This window comes from Mesocricetus auratus, unplaced genomic scaffold (assembly GCF_017639785.1).
Source record: "Mesocricetus auratus isolate SY011 unplaced genomic scaffold, BCM_Maur_2.0 Super-Scaffold_4256, whole genome shotgun sequence".
Taxonomy (NCBI): Eukaryota; Metazoa; Chordata; class Mammalia; order Rodentia; family Cricetidae; genus Mesocricetus; species Mesocricetus auratus.
The window spans coordinates 108,159,714-108,172,479 of NW_024429182.1; the positions used below are offsets into that span (position 1 = coordinate 108,159,714).

The 12,766-nt window shown below is 40.2% G+C and overlaps 2 long non-coding RNA genes across 5 annotated transcripts in view; one reads left to right on the forward strand and one right to left on the reverse strand.

Annotated features, from left to right (window-relative positions):
- LOC110341632 overlaps positions 1-12,766 on the forward strand; it is a 123,220-nt gene that overhangs the window by 25,172 nt on the left and 85,282 nt on the right. For both annotated transcript variants that reach the window (XR_005869768.1, XR_002383598.2), the window contains exon 2: positions 5,714-5,798. This is a non-coding gene — a long non-coding RNA (uncharacterized LOC110341632). The remainder of the gene's footprint in view (positions 1-5,713; positions 5,799-12,766) is intronic.
- Positions 1-12,766, reverse strand: part of LOC121133032 — a 56,635-nt gene that overhangs the window by 2,835 nt on the left and 41,034 nt on the right. For 2 of the 3 annotated variants that reach the window (XR_005869775.1, XR_005869771.1), the window contains exons 3-5: positions 5,734-5,779; positions 4,320-4,425; positions 2-934 (exon numbers count right to left, since the gene is read on the reverse strand). This is a non-coding gene — a long non-coding RNA (uncharacterized LOC121133032). Of the gene's footprint in view, position 1; positions 935-4,319; positions 4,426-5,733; positions 5,780-12,766 lie in introns of those variants that run through there. The other variant, XR_005869776.1, reaches the window with a different exon arrangement.

Below are 12,766 nucleotides of genomic sequence, written 5' to 3' on the forward strand. Positions count from 1 at the left end.
CTCAGGGAGAAAATGATTTATTTCACTTTATAGTTTATAATCCATCATGAAGGAGTCAGGACAGAAATTCAATCAGGGAAGAAACCTGAAGGCAGGAACTGAAACAGATGCCACAGAGAAATGCTGCTTACTGACATTCACTCATACATATCTTGATCAGCCTGACTTCTTATACAGCTCAGGATCACCTGCCCATTATAGTATTGTCCACAGTGGGCTGGTTCCTCCCATAATAATTGTTAAGAAAATGCCTCCACAGACATCAGTTCTGTGCTGCATCCCACTGAGCCATCTTGCTGGTCCAGTATATTGTACCATTTTATTTTCTTCCCTATTTTGCCAACTCTTCCATCTCAGGAAGAATGGGGGTGTGGGGGAGAGGGGGTTGGCAATGCAGAGGAGGCAGAAACTTTAGTAAATATATTTTAGCTTTTCAAAAGATTATTAAATAGATAAAGTAATTAAATAAGTTGATGATAAAATTCTCCAGTTGAGAAGTGGAAATTGTTTTTTTAGTATAATTCTTTATTGATTCTTTGGTAATATCACATCATGCACCCCAATCCCACTCACCTTCCAGTCCCTCCATGTGTCCCTCTCCCCTGCAGCAAGATCCCTCAAAAGAACATCCCCAAAGCCGGTGGTGGCAGATGCCTTTAATCCCAGCACTCGGGAGGCAGAGGCAGGTGGATCTCTATGAGTTCGAGACCAGCCTGATCTACAAGAGCAAGTTCCAGGACAGCCTCCAAAGCCACAGAGAAACCCTATCTTGAAAAACAAAAACAACAACAACAACAACAACAAAAAAGAACACCCCCCAAATAAATTTAAAACAAGACAAATAAAAAAATCACCTTGCTCCTCTGTCTTCATTTATCCTAGTGGCATCAGGAGCCGCAGTGTGTCACACAGTATACCCTTTGGTCCAATCAGCCTAAAACAAGCAAAATGTTCATTGCACTGAGTCATTGGTCTGATTCAAGGCCTCTGGTCTCTAGGATACCATCATCATTGAACCCTTACTGAAACTGCACTTGGATATCCTGCTGTTGCCCCAACTCATGGGGATCCTGTGGGTATTGTTCCGTAGGATCTGTCCCTTTAGGTGCTCCAGTAGGTCATAGATGGGATAGATGTTAGGGTGGACCAACCTAAGGCCCAGGATGCAAGTCTGGGTGATAGCTGAACTGGTTGGTCCAGGCCACTAGGAGATTGATTTTTTTTTAATCATGAAAAAATTCCAGGGAAGACCAAAATTATATAGTTGATGATCACAAAATAGATGGAAGATTATTAATTTCTCTTCTAGTGTCAAAGTAGACATTAGTTTGTCGGGAAGAACTTTATTTTGGTTCAAAAAAGAAAACTTCCTTGAGAAGACACTAAATGGCAGATGACACAGCTACAGTGTGTGGGCCAAAAGTTATGAAAAGTCTGTCTGGGCCAGGCAGAGGCAGTAAAGGCAAAGCTGAATTCAGGAAATGAGTCATGTCCCCAAGGTGGACTGCCTGATCACAGGCATGGAGACAGACTTTCTAAAGATTTGTTTTTCCTGCCCATCAAGGAGTCTGGGATTGGAGGTATCATCCAAGAATGAAGTTTTGACTATCATGCCAGTTCAGAACCTGATTCATGCTGACTGGGAGCCCAGGTTCAAGGCATTTGTTGACCCTGGGATTACAATACTCATGGGGGTCTGGATAGTTCACATAGCCCCTACTGTCTGACAGCCATCATCTTGGTCAAAATCTCTATGATAGTGTGAAGGTAATTGGCCCTCATGAACTCATAGGGAGTGGCACTATTGGGAGGTGTGGCCTTGTTGAAAAAAGTGTGTAATGGTGGGGGCAGATTTGGAGGTTTCTTGTTTAAACTTTTCTCAGAGTTACGTTCAAATTCCTGTTGCACAAAAGATGTAGGACTCTCAGCTCCTTTTCCAGCACCATGTCTGCCTGAACACCACCATGGTCTGTGCCATGATAATAATGGATTAAACCTCTGAAATTCTACGCTACTCCCTCAAGTAAATGATTTTCTTTGTAAGAGTTGCCATGGTCATGGCGTCTCTTCACATGGATGAAACCCTAAGACAATCTCTATGCAGAGATGTTACTTACAGGACAAGATCAGCAAGCCCCATATTGTTCCATATGAAATGACAAGCCACTATGGCACCATGCTGTGAGCTCCTTCCCCACCCACAGGGACACTGGCATGGTCTCAACATCAGAGCTCCAAAAGCTGTTCTTTATGGCTCCCGTGGATGATAGCTACACCTCAGCCAGGGGCATTACCTCCACTATGGGCAACTCCATTAAGGTCACCTTTGATGCCAACTCCAAGGCCTTCCTATCAGGAATTCACAGGCCAGACTCATTAAACCTGCACCAGAGTCTCCTTACAGAAGAGCCAGGCTTTAGAGGTGACTACCACATGGGCTTTGTTTTTGTTTTTTGTTTTTTAAATACAAGAAAAATGTGAGGCCAGTGTGTGTGGTGGCACAGGCATTTGATCCCAGCACTTGGGAGGCAGAGACAAGCAGATCTCTGTGAGTTTGAGGTCAGCCTTGACTACACAGTGAGTTCAAGATCAGCCAAGAATAAACAGTGAGACCTCAGCTCAAAAAAACAAAGTAAATCTAATGAAATCTGTTTTCAAAAAGGAAAGGAAGAAAATTAACAGAGAATAAGTGGAACACACTATTTGACTATACCCAATAAATTACTTCTTCAAAGGGATTATTTTTTTCCTTACAACTATGAGTATTTTTTTTTCTCTTTTTCCTTTTTGTTTGTTTTGAGACAGTTTCACTATGTAGCCCTGGCTAACATGGAATTCATTCTGTAGACCAGGCAGGCCTAGAACTTACAGAGACCTACCTGCCTCTGCCTCTGAGTTCTGAGATTAAAGGCATACACCACCATGTCTGACACTATTGAAGACTGGTCTTACTATTTAATTCAGACTGACCTCGAAATTGCTATATAGCCCAGGCTAATCTGAAACCCATGATTTTCCTGCCTAAACTTCCTGAGTGCTCAGATTATAGGCATGAGCCACCATACACAGTTTCAAGCCTCATATTTTATTTAATCCTCCTATTAATTTTAGGCTTTAATTTATTTATTTACTCAGACAAGGTGTCACTATGTATCTGATGCTAGTCTAGAAAAACTTAGTTCAAGGTAAACTAAAACTCTCAATTCTCCATCTTCACTTTTAGAATGCTAGAATTATAGACATATACTACTGTGCCCAGTTTCTAATACTTTAATCACAAATTTTAAATTAATATTTAATAATTCTTTTATGAGTACACTATCAGTCAAGTCCTTCTGTTGAGTGTTTTGTTGTCTAAATGTCCTGGTCACATTAACATGAAAACAATTATTTTAGATATATCAAAATTTGCTTTGGTAAATTTCACATTTATATTTAAGTTTTTCATTTATAGTTTTTTAACTGAAAATAGCTTTTGAGGAACCACTACATAAAGTAAGAATATTAGGGATGAGAAGGGAAGGCCATTTTTTAGACAGAAAATCACTTTCTCACACAAGCTATAATTTTATGTATTTGTGGTCTTGCTGAATCAATTTTTTTAAAGATATTGTCCATCTAAGGGATATAAACCTATGAACTAGTATCTGAAATGTAGGGATCTACATCTGAGAAACATTTTACATCTAGATTTTCAGCTTTTCATACTATTCCACATTCTGTCTATATGTCAAGTGGAACTACAGGTAGAAGTAGGTAGTTGGAAGTATTTTGTAGACAAATGCAACTGTTCTGAGAAATTACTTCCTCTGTAAGCCACAAGTGTCTAGACACATCATAATGTGTAATGTAGACGTCCAAGGAATGCCTGCCATGGTCTCCTAAGTCAAGGATTTAACTCTCAGGAACAACACACATGATTACAAAGGCATCTCAGTTGGCAAACATGTCCACTTCCTTTTCTTACAGACTCCTAATTTAGCCAACAACTGAGCTGTAAGCGTGAGAGAGAATAGAAGTGTCTTGAAATAGACAAGCAATTTGACTTTTACATGTCCCCACATGGGCATCTCATGGATTTATTATGATTACCATAACCAGAATAGGTACCAACCCCCTTAAACATGTCTTAATCCTGCCTTAGTAAATGGTACCACTAAACCACAGACATTCACGTTAAAACATACTGCTCATTTTGTCTTTCTATTTGCTTGGATCCCCAAATTCAATTGACGACCCAGGCCCTCCAGAATACATCCTGAATTTCACCATCATCATCATCATCATGACATATTTATTCCAAAGCCATTGTCACTTACCTGAACTTCTGCAAAAAAACAGTTTTCACATGCTTTCATATTCCATCCAAAAGATACAGTCTTCTTTTGCATTTATTGCTAATTGTGGTAGCACACACCTTTAATCCTAGCAGTCAAGAGGCAGAGACAGACAGATATCTGTGAGTTCAAGGTTAGCCTAGTCTACAGAGTGAAACCCTGTATAATCTCCTACAAACTATATTTATTTACTTATTTTGTGTGTGGGGGGTTACATGTGCCACACTGTGTATATGGAGGTCAGAGGACAACTTTTGCCATGTGGTTCCTGGAGAATGAACTCAGGTCATCAGTCTTGGTGGAAAGGATCTTTACCAATTCTCAGTCAGTTAACCAGCTCAGCCATCATCTTTTAAAGTTATAAATGGGGGGTCTGAGAAGATAGTAAAGTGCTTGTTGTACAAGTATAAGGACCTGAGTCAATTCGCAGAGCCTATAAAAGCTGGGTACAGCATGTGTCTATAATCTCCAGAGCTGGGATCGCAGAGACAAAAAGATCCCTAGGACTCTCTCAACAACTAAGCCTAGCCTAATTGCTAAGCCCACAAAATAGGTGGCTTGTAAGGTTGATCTCTGGTCTACATACACACTCAAACATGCACACGTATATGTGTACAAGTGCATGAACACACCAAGTCCTTATCTCTTGATTGATTAATGCAACTGTGTCCGTAGTCTCTCAGTATAATTAGAACAAGTTTTGCCATCCCCAATAAAACTTTATACGATCTGCTTCTGCCTATCTCTTCAATCTCACTCCCTATCTCACTTCTTTATTCAGTTGTACTCAACCATGTTGTACTCTTTTCCTGCCCAAGCTCCTTTGCTCCAGGACCTTTGCACTGCTACTCCCTCTACCTGATAAGACTGTCCTCGGATTTTTAGAACTGTTGCCCCACAATACACATCACAGGAGCTTTTCAGGGGAGCCTTCCTCTTCTTTCCCTTCTCATTAGACTTAAAAAATTAGATGTGGATTTTATTGGCAAATTAAGATAAATATAAATATAAAACAAAGTACTTTCTCTAGTCACTATTATGGAACTTTGTTTTCTTTATTGAAACCATTATCTTACTTTTTTTCTTTGTCTACATGTCTGTTTCCTTATTGTATTTCAGTATAAGCTACATGAGAATGAGGATTTGTTCCAGTGACCCCAGGACTGCCTTGCTGAACCAGTGCATCCCAGCACATACAAGGCCTTTGTAAACTGTAGGTTTTCAATACATATTTGTTAAATGAATAGATTTCAGCTATCTAAGAGACAAGCAAGCGGTGCTCCTTTGACTGGTAATGCTTGCATGCAAAAACTTGAAATATATTGTAACTAAATCTTTTGCTCAATTTAGTTTTTTTTGTTTTGTTTTTTGTATAGGAATCTATTATCACCAGTACCTGTGCAGATGATTCAGATGAGAAACTGTCAACATTTGTACAGCGGCTGTAAAGGAGGAAAATAGGTTAGTATCTATGTTTATTTCAGCATGCCAATGATAAGTTGTTAGCAAAGTGAACACTGAAGGCAAAATCAATGTTGATGTAAGTCTGAAGGCTAACACACGGCTCTGCTTTCCAGGCAGCGGGACTGTGGAATGGCTGCAGCTGCTGCTGAGCTAGAGAATGTGCTAGGAAGGTTTGCACAGCAAGATGGGAAGTAAGAGGAAAGGGCAAGCTAGCTAGAAACACATGGTTAGGAGAAAATGAGATTTTGGTTTTGACTTGTAACATATTTCTCTTGGATAGAGTAGCCTCTGTGTACCTGACCATTGTCTTTAATTCTTACAGAATTTCCAGTAGTATGTGTATTTCCCCACTTCACAATGCATAAGATGAAAAATAGGATTTTAAAAACTTTCCAAAGCCATAAAATTATGCTAAAAAGTGAGACAACAATACAAACTAGTTTTTCATATCCCAAAGCATGCCTTTTCCCTTGCTGGGTTCTTTTACAATGGCACAGCATTGTATCATCAATTTCTTGACTCTGGGCACCAATTATAGATCTTGGCATTGAACCCTTATAGAAACACACCAAGCTGGACAGCAAATACTTCAGCTACTACTGGAAATGTCCAAACTAAGGGAAATGTCCAAACCAAACAGAGTCCAGTGTTTGCTGACTAAGCACGTTTCAAGATTCATGCTCATTCATGCTCTCGTCTCTTCTTACTCACTTGCTTTCTCACTATTCATTAGAGCTCAGCTCAGGTGTTCCACTGCAGAAAGCATCTTCCAGATGCTAATACAAACTTACTGTGGCATGATGTGAAGGAAAGTGTCAGCTTGGCAAAAGCCCCCCAGAAAGCCTGGGTAGACTAGGCAGAATGGTCTAAAGCGCTGGAGCATTCGGCTAACAGAGAAAAAGAAGGATGAAATACAAAACCAAAGATGAAGATAAGCAGAAGAGGAAAATCCTACTGACAAAAATGAATTAGTTACAGGACTAACTCCTCAAGGGAAGAGACTAGACTGTTCCATCCCCTGTGAGAGGTGGGTTGGAGGGCAGAGGTATCAATGATTAATCCATGCTTTCTCCTTCTGAGTTTTATGAAGATCAATAAAGCATTTTTAAATGAAGGAAGAAATAAAAATGGGAGAGGGGTGGGGAGGGGTGTCTAAGACACTACAATGATGAAGAGCAAGGCATTTTGCCCTCACAGTGAGTGAGGAAAGTACATTCTTCCAATTAGGAGACACATAGCTAACTAGCTCAGATATTTGAATTTAGAGTTCAGGATTTTGCAGTTACCAATTGTATGTATATCAGAAAAATGTCTTATCTACTTTAAGCAACAAAATAAGACCCATATTCTACTTCTTTAGGTCATTTCTCACTATAAAATATAAGTAACTTCATTGCAGATGGCCCTTGTGATGTTAAGATAACTCATATAAAAAAGAATATCTAGCATTTATTGGACACCCAATAATAGCAATAGTTATTATTGAGGCTTGGCTTTCTGGAGAAGGAACTATGGTTGGGTTATTATCAAGGTCATATTATGAGGACAGTTCTTCCCTTTAAATGGTGTCCCCTTGGTTAATTACTTGTGTTAATATCCCATGTCATCTACACTGTCTTGGCTTTGGTCTTACAGGAAAGATGGAGTCCAAATGTGATAAGTATCACCTCTAAGCCCAAACAAGCTTGCCAAAGAACAAGAACATTTGTTACTCTGAGTCATTCGGATGATAAAGCCATCTCCCCACAGAGAAGGGTGCTGAGCATAGGAGATAATGCTAATGACACCATACATTTATTTAGTGTTCTACAGTTTAAAAAACATTCTTGCCTGAGAAAGGTTTCTACCTTCATTTTATGCATAAAGGAACAAACACAGAGATGAAGCAACTCAAAGTGACATTAGTAATTAGTCTGGAGCAGGAGCCACCCCAGCTCCTCCAACTGTAAGGCTGGGTTGGTTTGATTTGTCTGTTTGCTGCTGTTTGGTTGGTTTTGTCCATGCTGAGGGTTAAAAGCAAGGACCCCCAAATGCTAAGCAAGTGGACTTCTGCTAGGCCACATCCCAGCTACTATAACAACATAGTGTGGGTGATGTGAACAGGTTAAAAATTCTTACAATGACATCCACAGTGACTTTAAAACAGGAAGAGGCTTTTAGATGAGCCTATCTGTTGATTCTTAGGCTGTGTCCTGAGAACCCAGAAGGAGGGGTGAGAGCCAATGGCAGCTGGGATTGTATGCGGCATAACTTTCATCAGTTAAATTTATAACCCTAAAAGTGATGGGGGATGTCCTTCTGTGTGCTGTGAATATATGTTTCTCTTATTGGCTGGTGAATAAAGCTGTTTTGGTCAATGAACAGACAGGATGTAACCAGGCCAGGTGACCAGACTAGGAGAATTCTGGGGAGAGGAATGTGGAGAGTGAGTTGAGAGAGAAAGAGAGAGAGAGAGAGAGAGAGAGAGAGAGAGAGAGAGAGAGAGAGAGAGAGAGAGAGAGAGAGAGAGAGAGAGAGAGAGAGAGAGAGGAGAGAGACTATGTAGCTACTAGGAAGGTACGATGCCTGGACATTCTCCAATAAGCCGTGACCATGTGGAGATACACAAATTAATAGAAATGAGTTAATAATTAAGAAGGAGCTAGTCAATAAGAAGCCAGAGCCAAAAGCCAAACAGTTTACAATTAATATAAACCTCTGTGTGTTATTTGGGACTAAACAGCAAGCAGAACCAGGCAGGACAGAAACTTCAGTCTACAGAAGGTGTTCTTTTGAACAAATGTTTAGAACATTAAGATTTACAAATAAAATAAAAAAGTTTTTAAAACCTGTTTTAGATCAACTGTCTCTGGCTGGGGGTGTAACTTAGTGGTAGTATGTATATACGACCTGTGTGTGATCCTGTGTCCCATACCCAGCACTGAAAAACAGGTTAAAATAATTGTCTTATTCTCCTAGAGGCCCAAGGAGGTTAGGTAACTTACCTAAATCTCATAACTATCCAAAGACAGACTTAAATCCAAGGTTCATTCTTTAATCATTTGGCTATTTGATAAGCATGTCATAAATGTCCTCACTTTCCAAGTATTTTCCTTTGATAACCTCAAGCAAACCATGAGAGAGAGATTGTCTCTTAATGTTAGTCTCTCCGGGTGACTCAGGAGGTGATCTTCAGAATATCTCCGAATTCTCAGCTTTTCTAGGGGAAAATGGTCTAGACCATTCTCAGTGGAGCTGCTGTGATGGGTGTAGGAGGAAGGGAGTTGTGAGACAAGCATAATAAACCCAGTGTCTTATTGTTTACAAATGCCTGCCAGGAGTGTCACTGCTTCAGAGCTGGTATCACAAACTTGACATCCTCATTAATCTGTCATTCCTCATGCAGAGGGCAAGGAGGTTTGTAGGCACACATTGGATACTACCTGTTTACAAGACACTTTCAGAATTTCTTACCTCCTGGCTTTCTGCAGAGACTCATACATCTCACTGTCTGCTCAGGGGCAGTAAATTTAGGCTGACTGCTCTTGAGACAAAGGCAGCTGTCACTCAAAGGTCTAGAGCCTGGTAGGATCACAAAGCCTGTGGGCTGGCTGTTTCATTTGGAAATTTCCTACCAACCTGTCAGTCTCCCCTCATTCAATACAGAATAGTAAGAAGAGTCTGTCACAGAATCCCAGGCCTTCCCCAGATTTATCTCATTTGCTTGTGATCTTGGTCAAACTGTTCTCCAAACTTCAGCATTCTTACGTGTACCTTTTCCACCTCAGAGGACTGTCAAGGATCAGAAGAGAGAACCCAAGGTGACATGTTTTTCAAATTGGGAAGTAGCTACTAACTGGAGTTCACTGTTTTAAGAGATGTCTCAAACATTACAATTATTTGCAATGTGCCTTTCAACCAAATCCTTCCAATTTTAGAAATACCATGTAAAAGATCAAATATTGGTTTGAAGAGAAATAGTATATTAATTTATGTTTCTCTTTGTAAAAATTAGTAAAATGCAGTATTAAGCAAGACAAAGATAGAATTGGAAGTCCAGTTACCTCCTTACTTAGCATTCATTGTCAAAGAACAGTAAAGACTTATATTTCCAACTGAAAATATTTAATTTAAAAATAAAACCAAAAGGACTTCAACAGAATTACTCCAAGTATCACAAATCTGTTTTTATTTGTTTGTTTGTTTGTTTGTTTGTTTGTTTGAAAATGAGGTCTCATTCTGAAGTCCAGGCTGGCCTGAAACCCGTGATGTAGCTAGCCTATGCTGGCCTCTATCTCACAGCACTCCTCCTGCCTCAACTACCAGATGTTAGGACTACAGATGTGAACTAGGCTTATGCCAAACCTCTAGCTGCCTCACCAGCAGGGATTTCTCTGTGTATCCATGATGATCCTTCCAAAAGTCTGGACCTAGTTTTCATTGTGCAGACAACCCAGTCACAGAAGCCAAGCAGTATTTTAAGACTGCAGTATTTACTAATGGATGTCTGGCTAGAAACAGTGTTGGCAGAACCCTGGCAGAGGCGTTGACTCTCCCTAATGATGTGGAACTGGGCTGCATAATTATGTCCACTTGGATTAAGTCTACTCAAGGCTGTCATGTTTTGCAATGGAACCAGAAACAAGCTCCCACTCCATGCCACAGTGTTGGGATTTTCCTGCAATGACATCAGAACATCAGAACTTGTTCAAACATTCCTGAAATCTTCACCCAGCCATTCATTTCATTTTGGGACTTTCTTTACAAAACTGGCTTTACATAGTACAATATGTATCATTTTGTTTCATAGAATGCTTTGACCTAAGGATAGTATAAACTATAAATATGATCCCAGGTCAGAAAAAAAAAAACACCTTGGAAACAAGCACTGTGTGTTCTTGAACAAATAGCATATTCCTAATATAGAAAGACAGGCAGTTTATCCCCTATCTCCAGCTCCAGAAAAGCAACTACCTGTTATGCATTATCCATTTATTTTCTAGCTGTTTCTGAGACTACAAGCATCCATATTTATTTATTACTAAGGAAGAAAGACAAAGGCTGGAAAATGGCTTAGCAAAGTACTTGCCACACAAGTATGAGGACCTGAACTTGACCCCTCCCACAATGACCATCCCAGAAACCAAAAGCTGGGTACAGCCTCGAGTGCCTGTAATCCTGGTGCTGAGGAGGTAGAGACAGAGGAGGCTCACTGGAGCTCTCTAGCTAGCTGGTATGGCTGAATAAGTGAGCTTCAGGATCAGTGTCTCATCAGATCATAACTGTGTTTTTATTAGAGATTGGACTCTGAAGCATGTAAATTTGAATACTAGCAATTTAGCAGCTGTAGTCCTTCCACAGTTCCAATAATGGTATGTCTCCCATTCAAAATGCTCTCTGGTAGGTGGGGGTAAAGACCAATTAGGGAAGACACAGGACATCAGCTTAGGCCCTCCATAGACATGTGCGCCTGCCACACACACACACACACACACACACACACACACACACACACAGAGGGAGAGAGAGACAGAGACAGACATACAGACACATCAACAACCACAAAGAAGGGGATGGAGAAATAACACTTATTTGGCTGCCTGGACATTCTTTATGTGCTAGCTAATTAGTCATTCTGGAAGCTGTAACCTCGACTGAGAAAATACCCCTGCCAGATTGTCTTATGGGCAAGCTTCTGGTGCATTTTTTGATCAATGTGGGCGGAGGGAGGTCCAGCTCACTGTGTGTGGTGCTGTCACTGGGCTTGTAATCCTGAATGCTCTAAGAATGCAGGCTAAGCAAGCCATGAGAGCAAGCTATTAAGCAGCACTCCTCCCTGGCCTTTGCTCTGGTTCTGGCCTCCAGTCCCATGCCCTTAATTCCTGCCCTGGTTCCTTAGATGAGGGACTATGATCTGAGAGCTACAGACTGGAATAAACCCTTTCCACCCATGTTGCTTTGGTCATGTTGGCCGTGGCCTTTTAGTTGCTTTAGGTCAAGCCTTTTACCACAGCAATGGAAACCCTAACTAAGGCACTGTATCAGACTTCTGGGAAAATGTATTTTTGTCTATTAAAGAGTTAGATTCCAAACTTAGATATGGGGAAAAGCATTTGCTTTTATTTGAATTCAAGTCATGCATGTAGCCTTAAGAAATGAAAATTAATAAGGCGTCAGGCAAGGAAAGTGAATAACAACAAGCCTATAAAATGGAAATCCTTAGAATGAAGGACTAGCTCTTATTATATTAATATTATTCAGGATTGAAGATATTGCGATAGTGTTACCAGATTTTTTACCCTTCTATCTAGTTTCTAGACTTCAGGGCTTCATTCCATTTGTGAGATAAAATGCCACACCAAAGACTTTAAAAGTGAACCATGAAGTAAGAATGCTAAAAAATTCATTTGTGTAGACTACTATTAAATAATATCGATAATACTTACCAAATATTTTAGAGATTTGGCTATTTTGGAACTATTCATGATCTGAACCCAAATATTATGACTATTTCAAGCGAGTTGGAATTTTTATCTGAAGCAAGAAAAGCTCTCTCTCTCTCTCTCTCTCTCCCTCTCCCTCCCTCTCCCTCTTTCACCCTCCCCCTCTGAGGGAGGGAACATGAAGCTTAGACTAGCCTCTAAGCCTCCTCCTCTTTCTGAGAGTACTGGGATGTTAGGCATTGATGCCATACCTGTCTTGCTCTCTTTTTTATTTTTATTTTATTTTATTTTGGAATTTTTGAGACAGTTTCATGCAGCCCAGGTTGGTTTCACAGTTGACTTGTGGCCAAGGCTGACCTTTTAACTCCTTCTTCTCTCCCTTCACTTCCTAAGAACCAGCTCCTTTCTTTTTTTTTAAAGATTTATTTATTTATTACATATACAGTGTTCTGCCTACATGCCAGAAGAGAGCACCAGATTAAAGTGTAGATGGTTGTGAGCCACCTTGTGGTTGCTGGGAATTGAACTCATGACCTCTGGAAG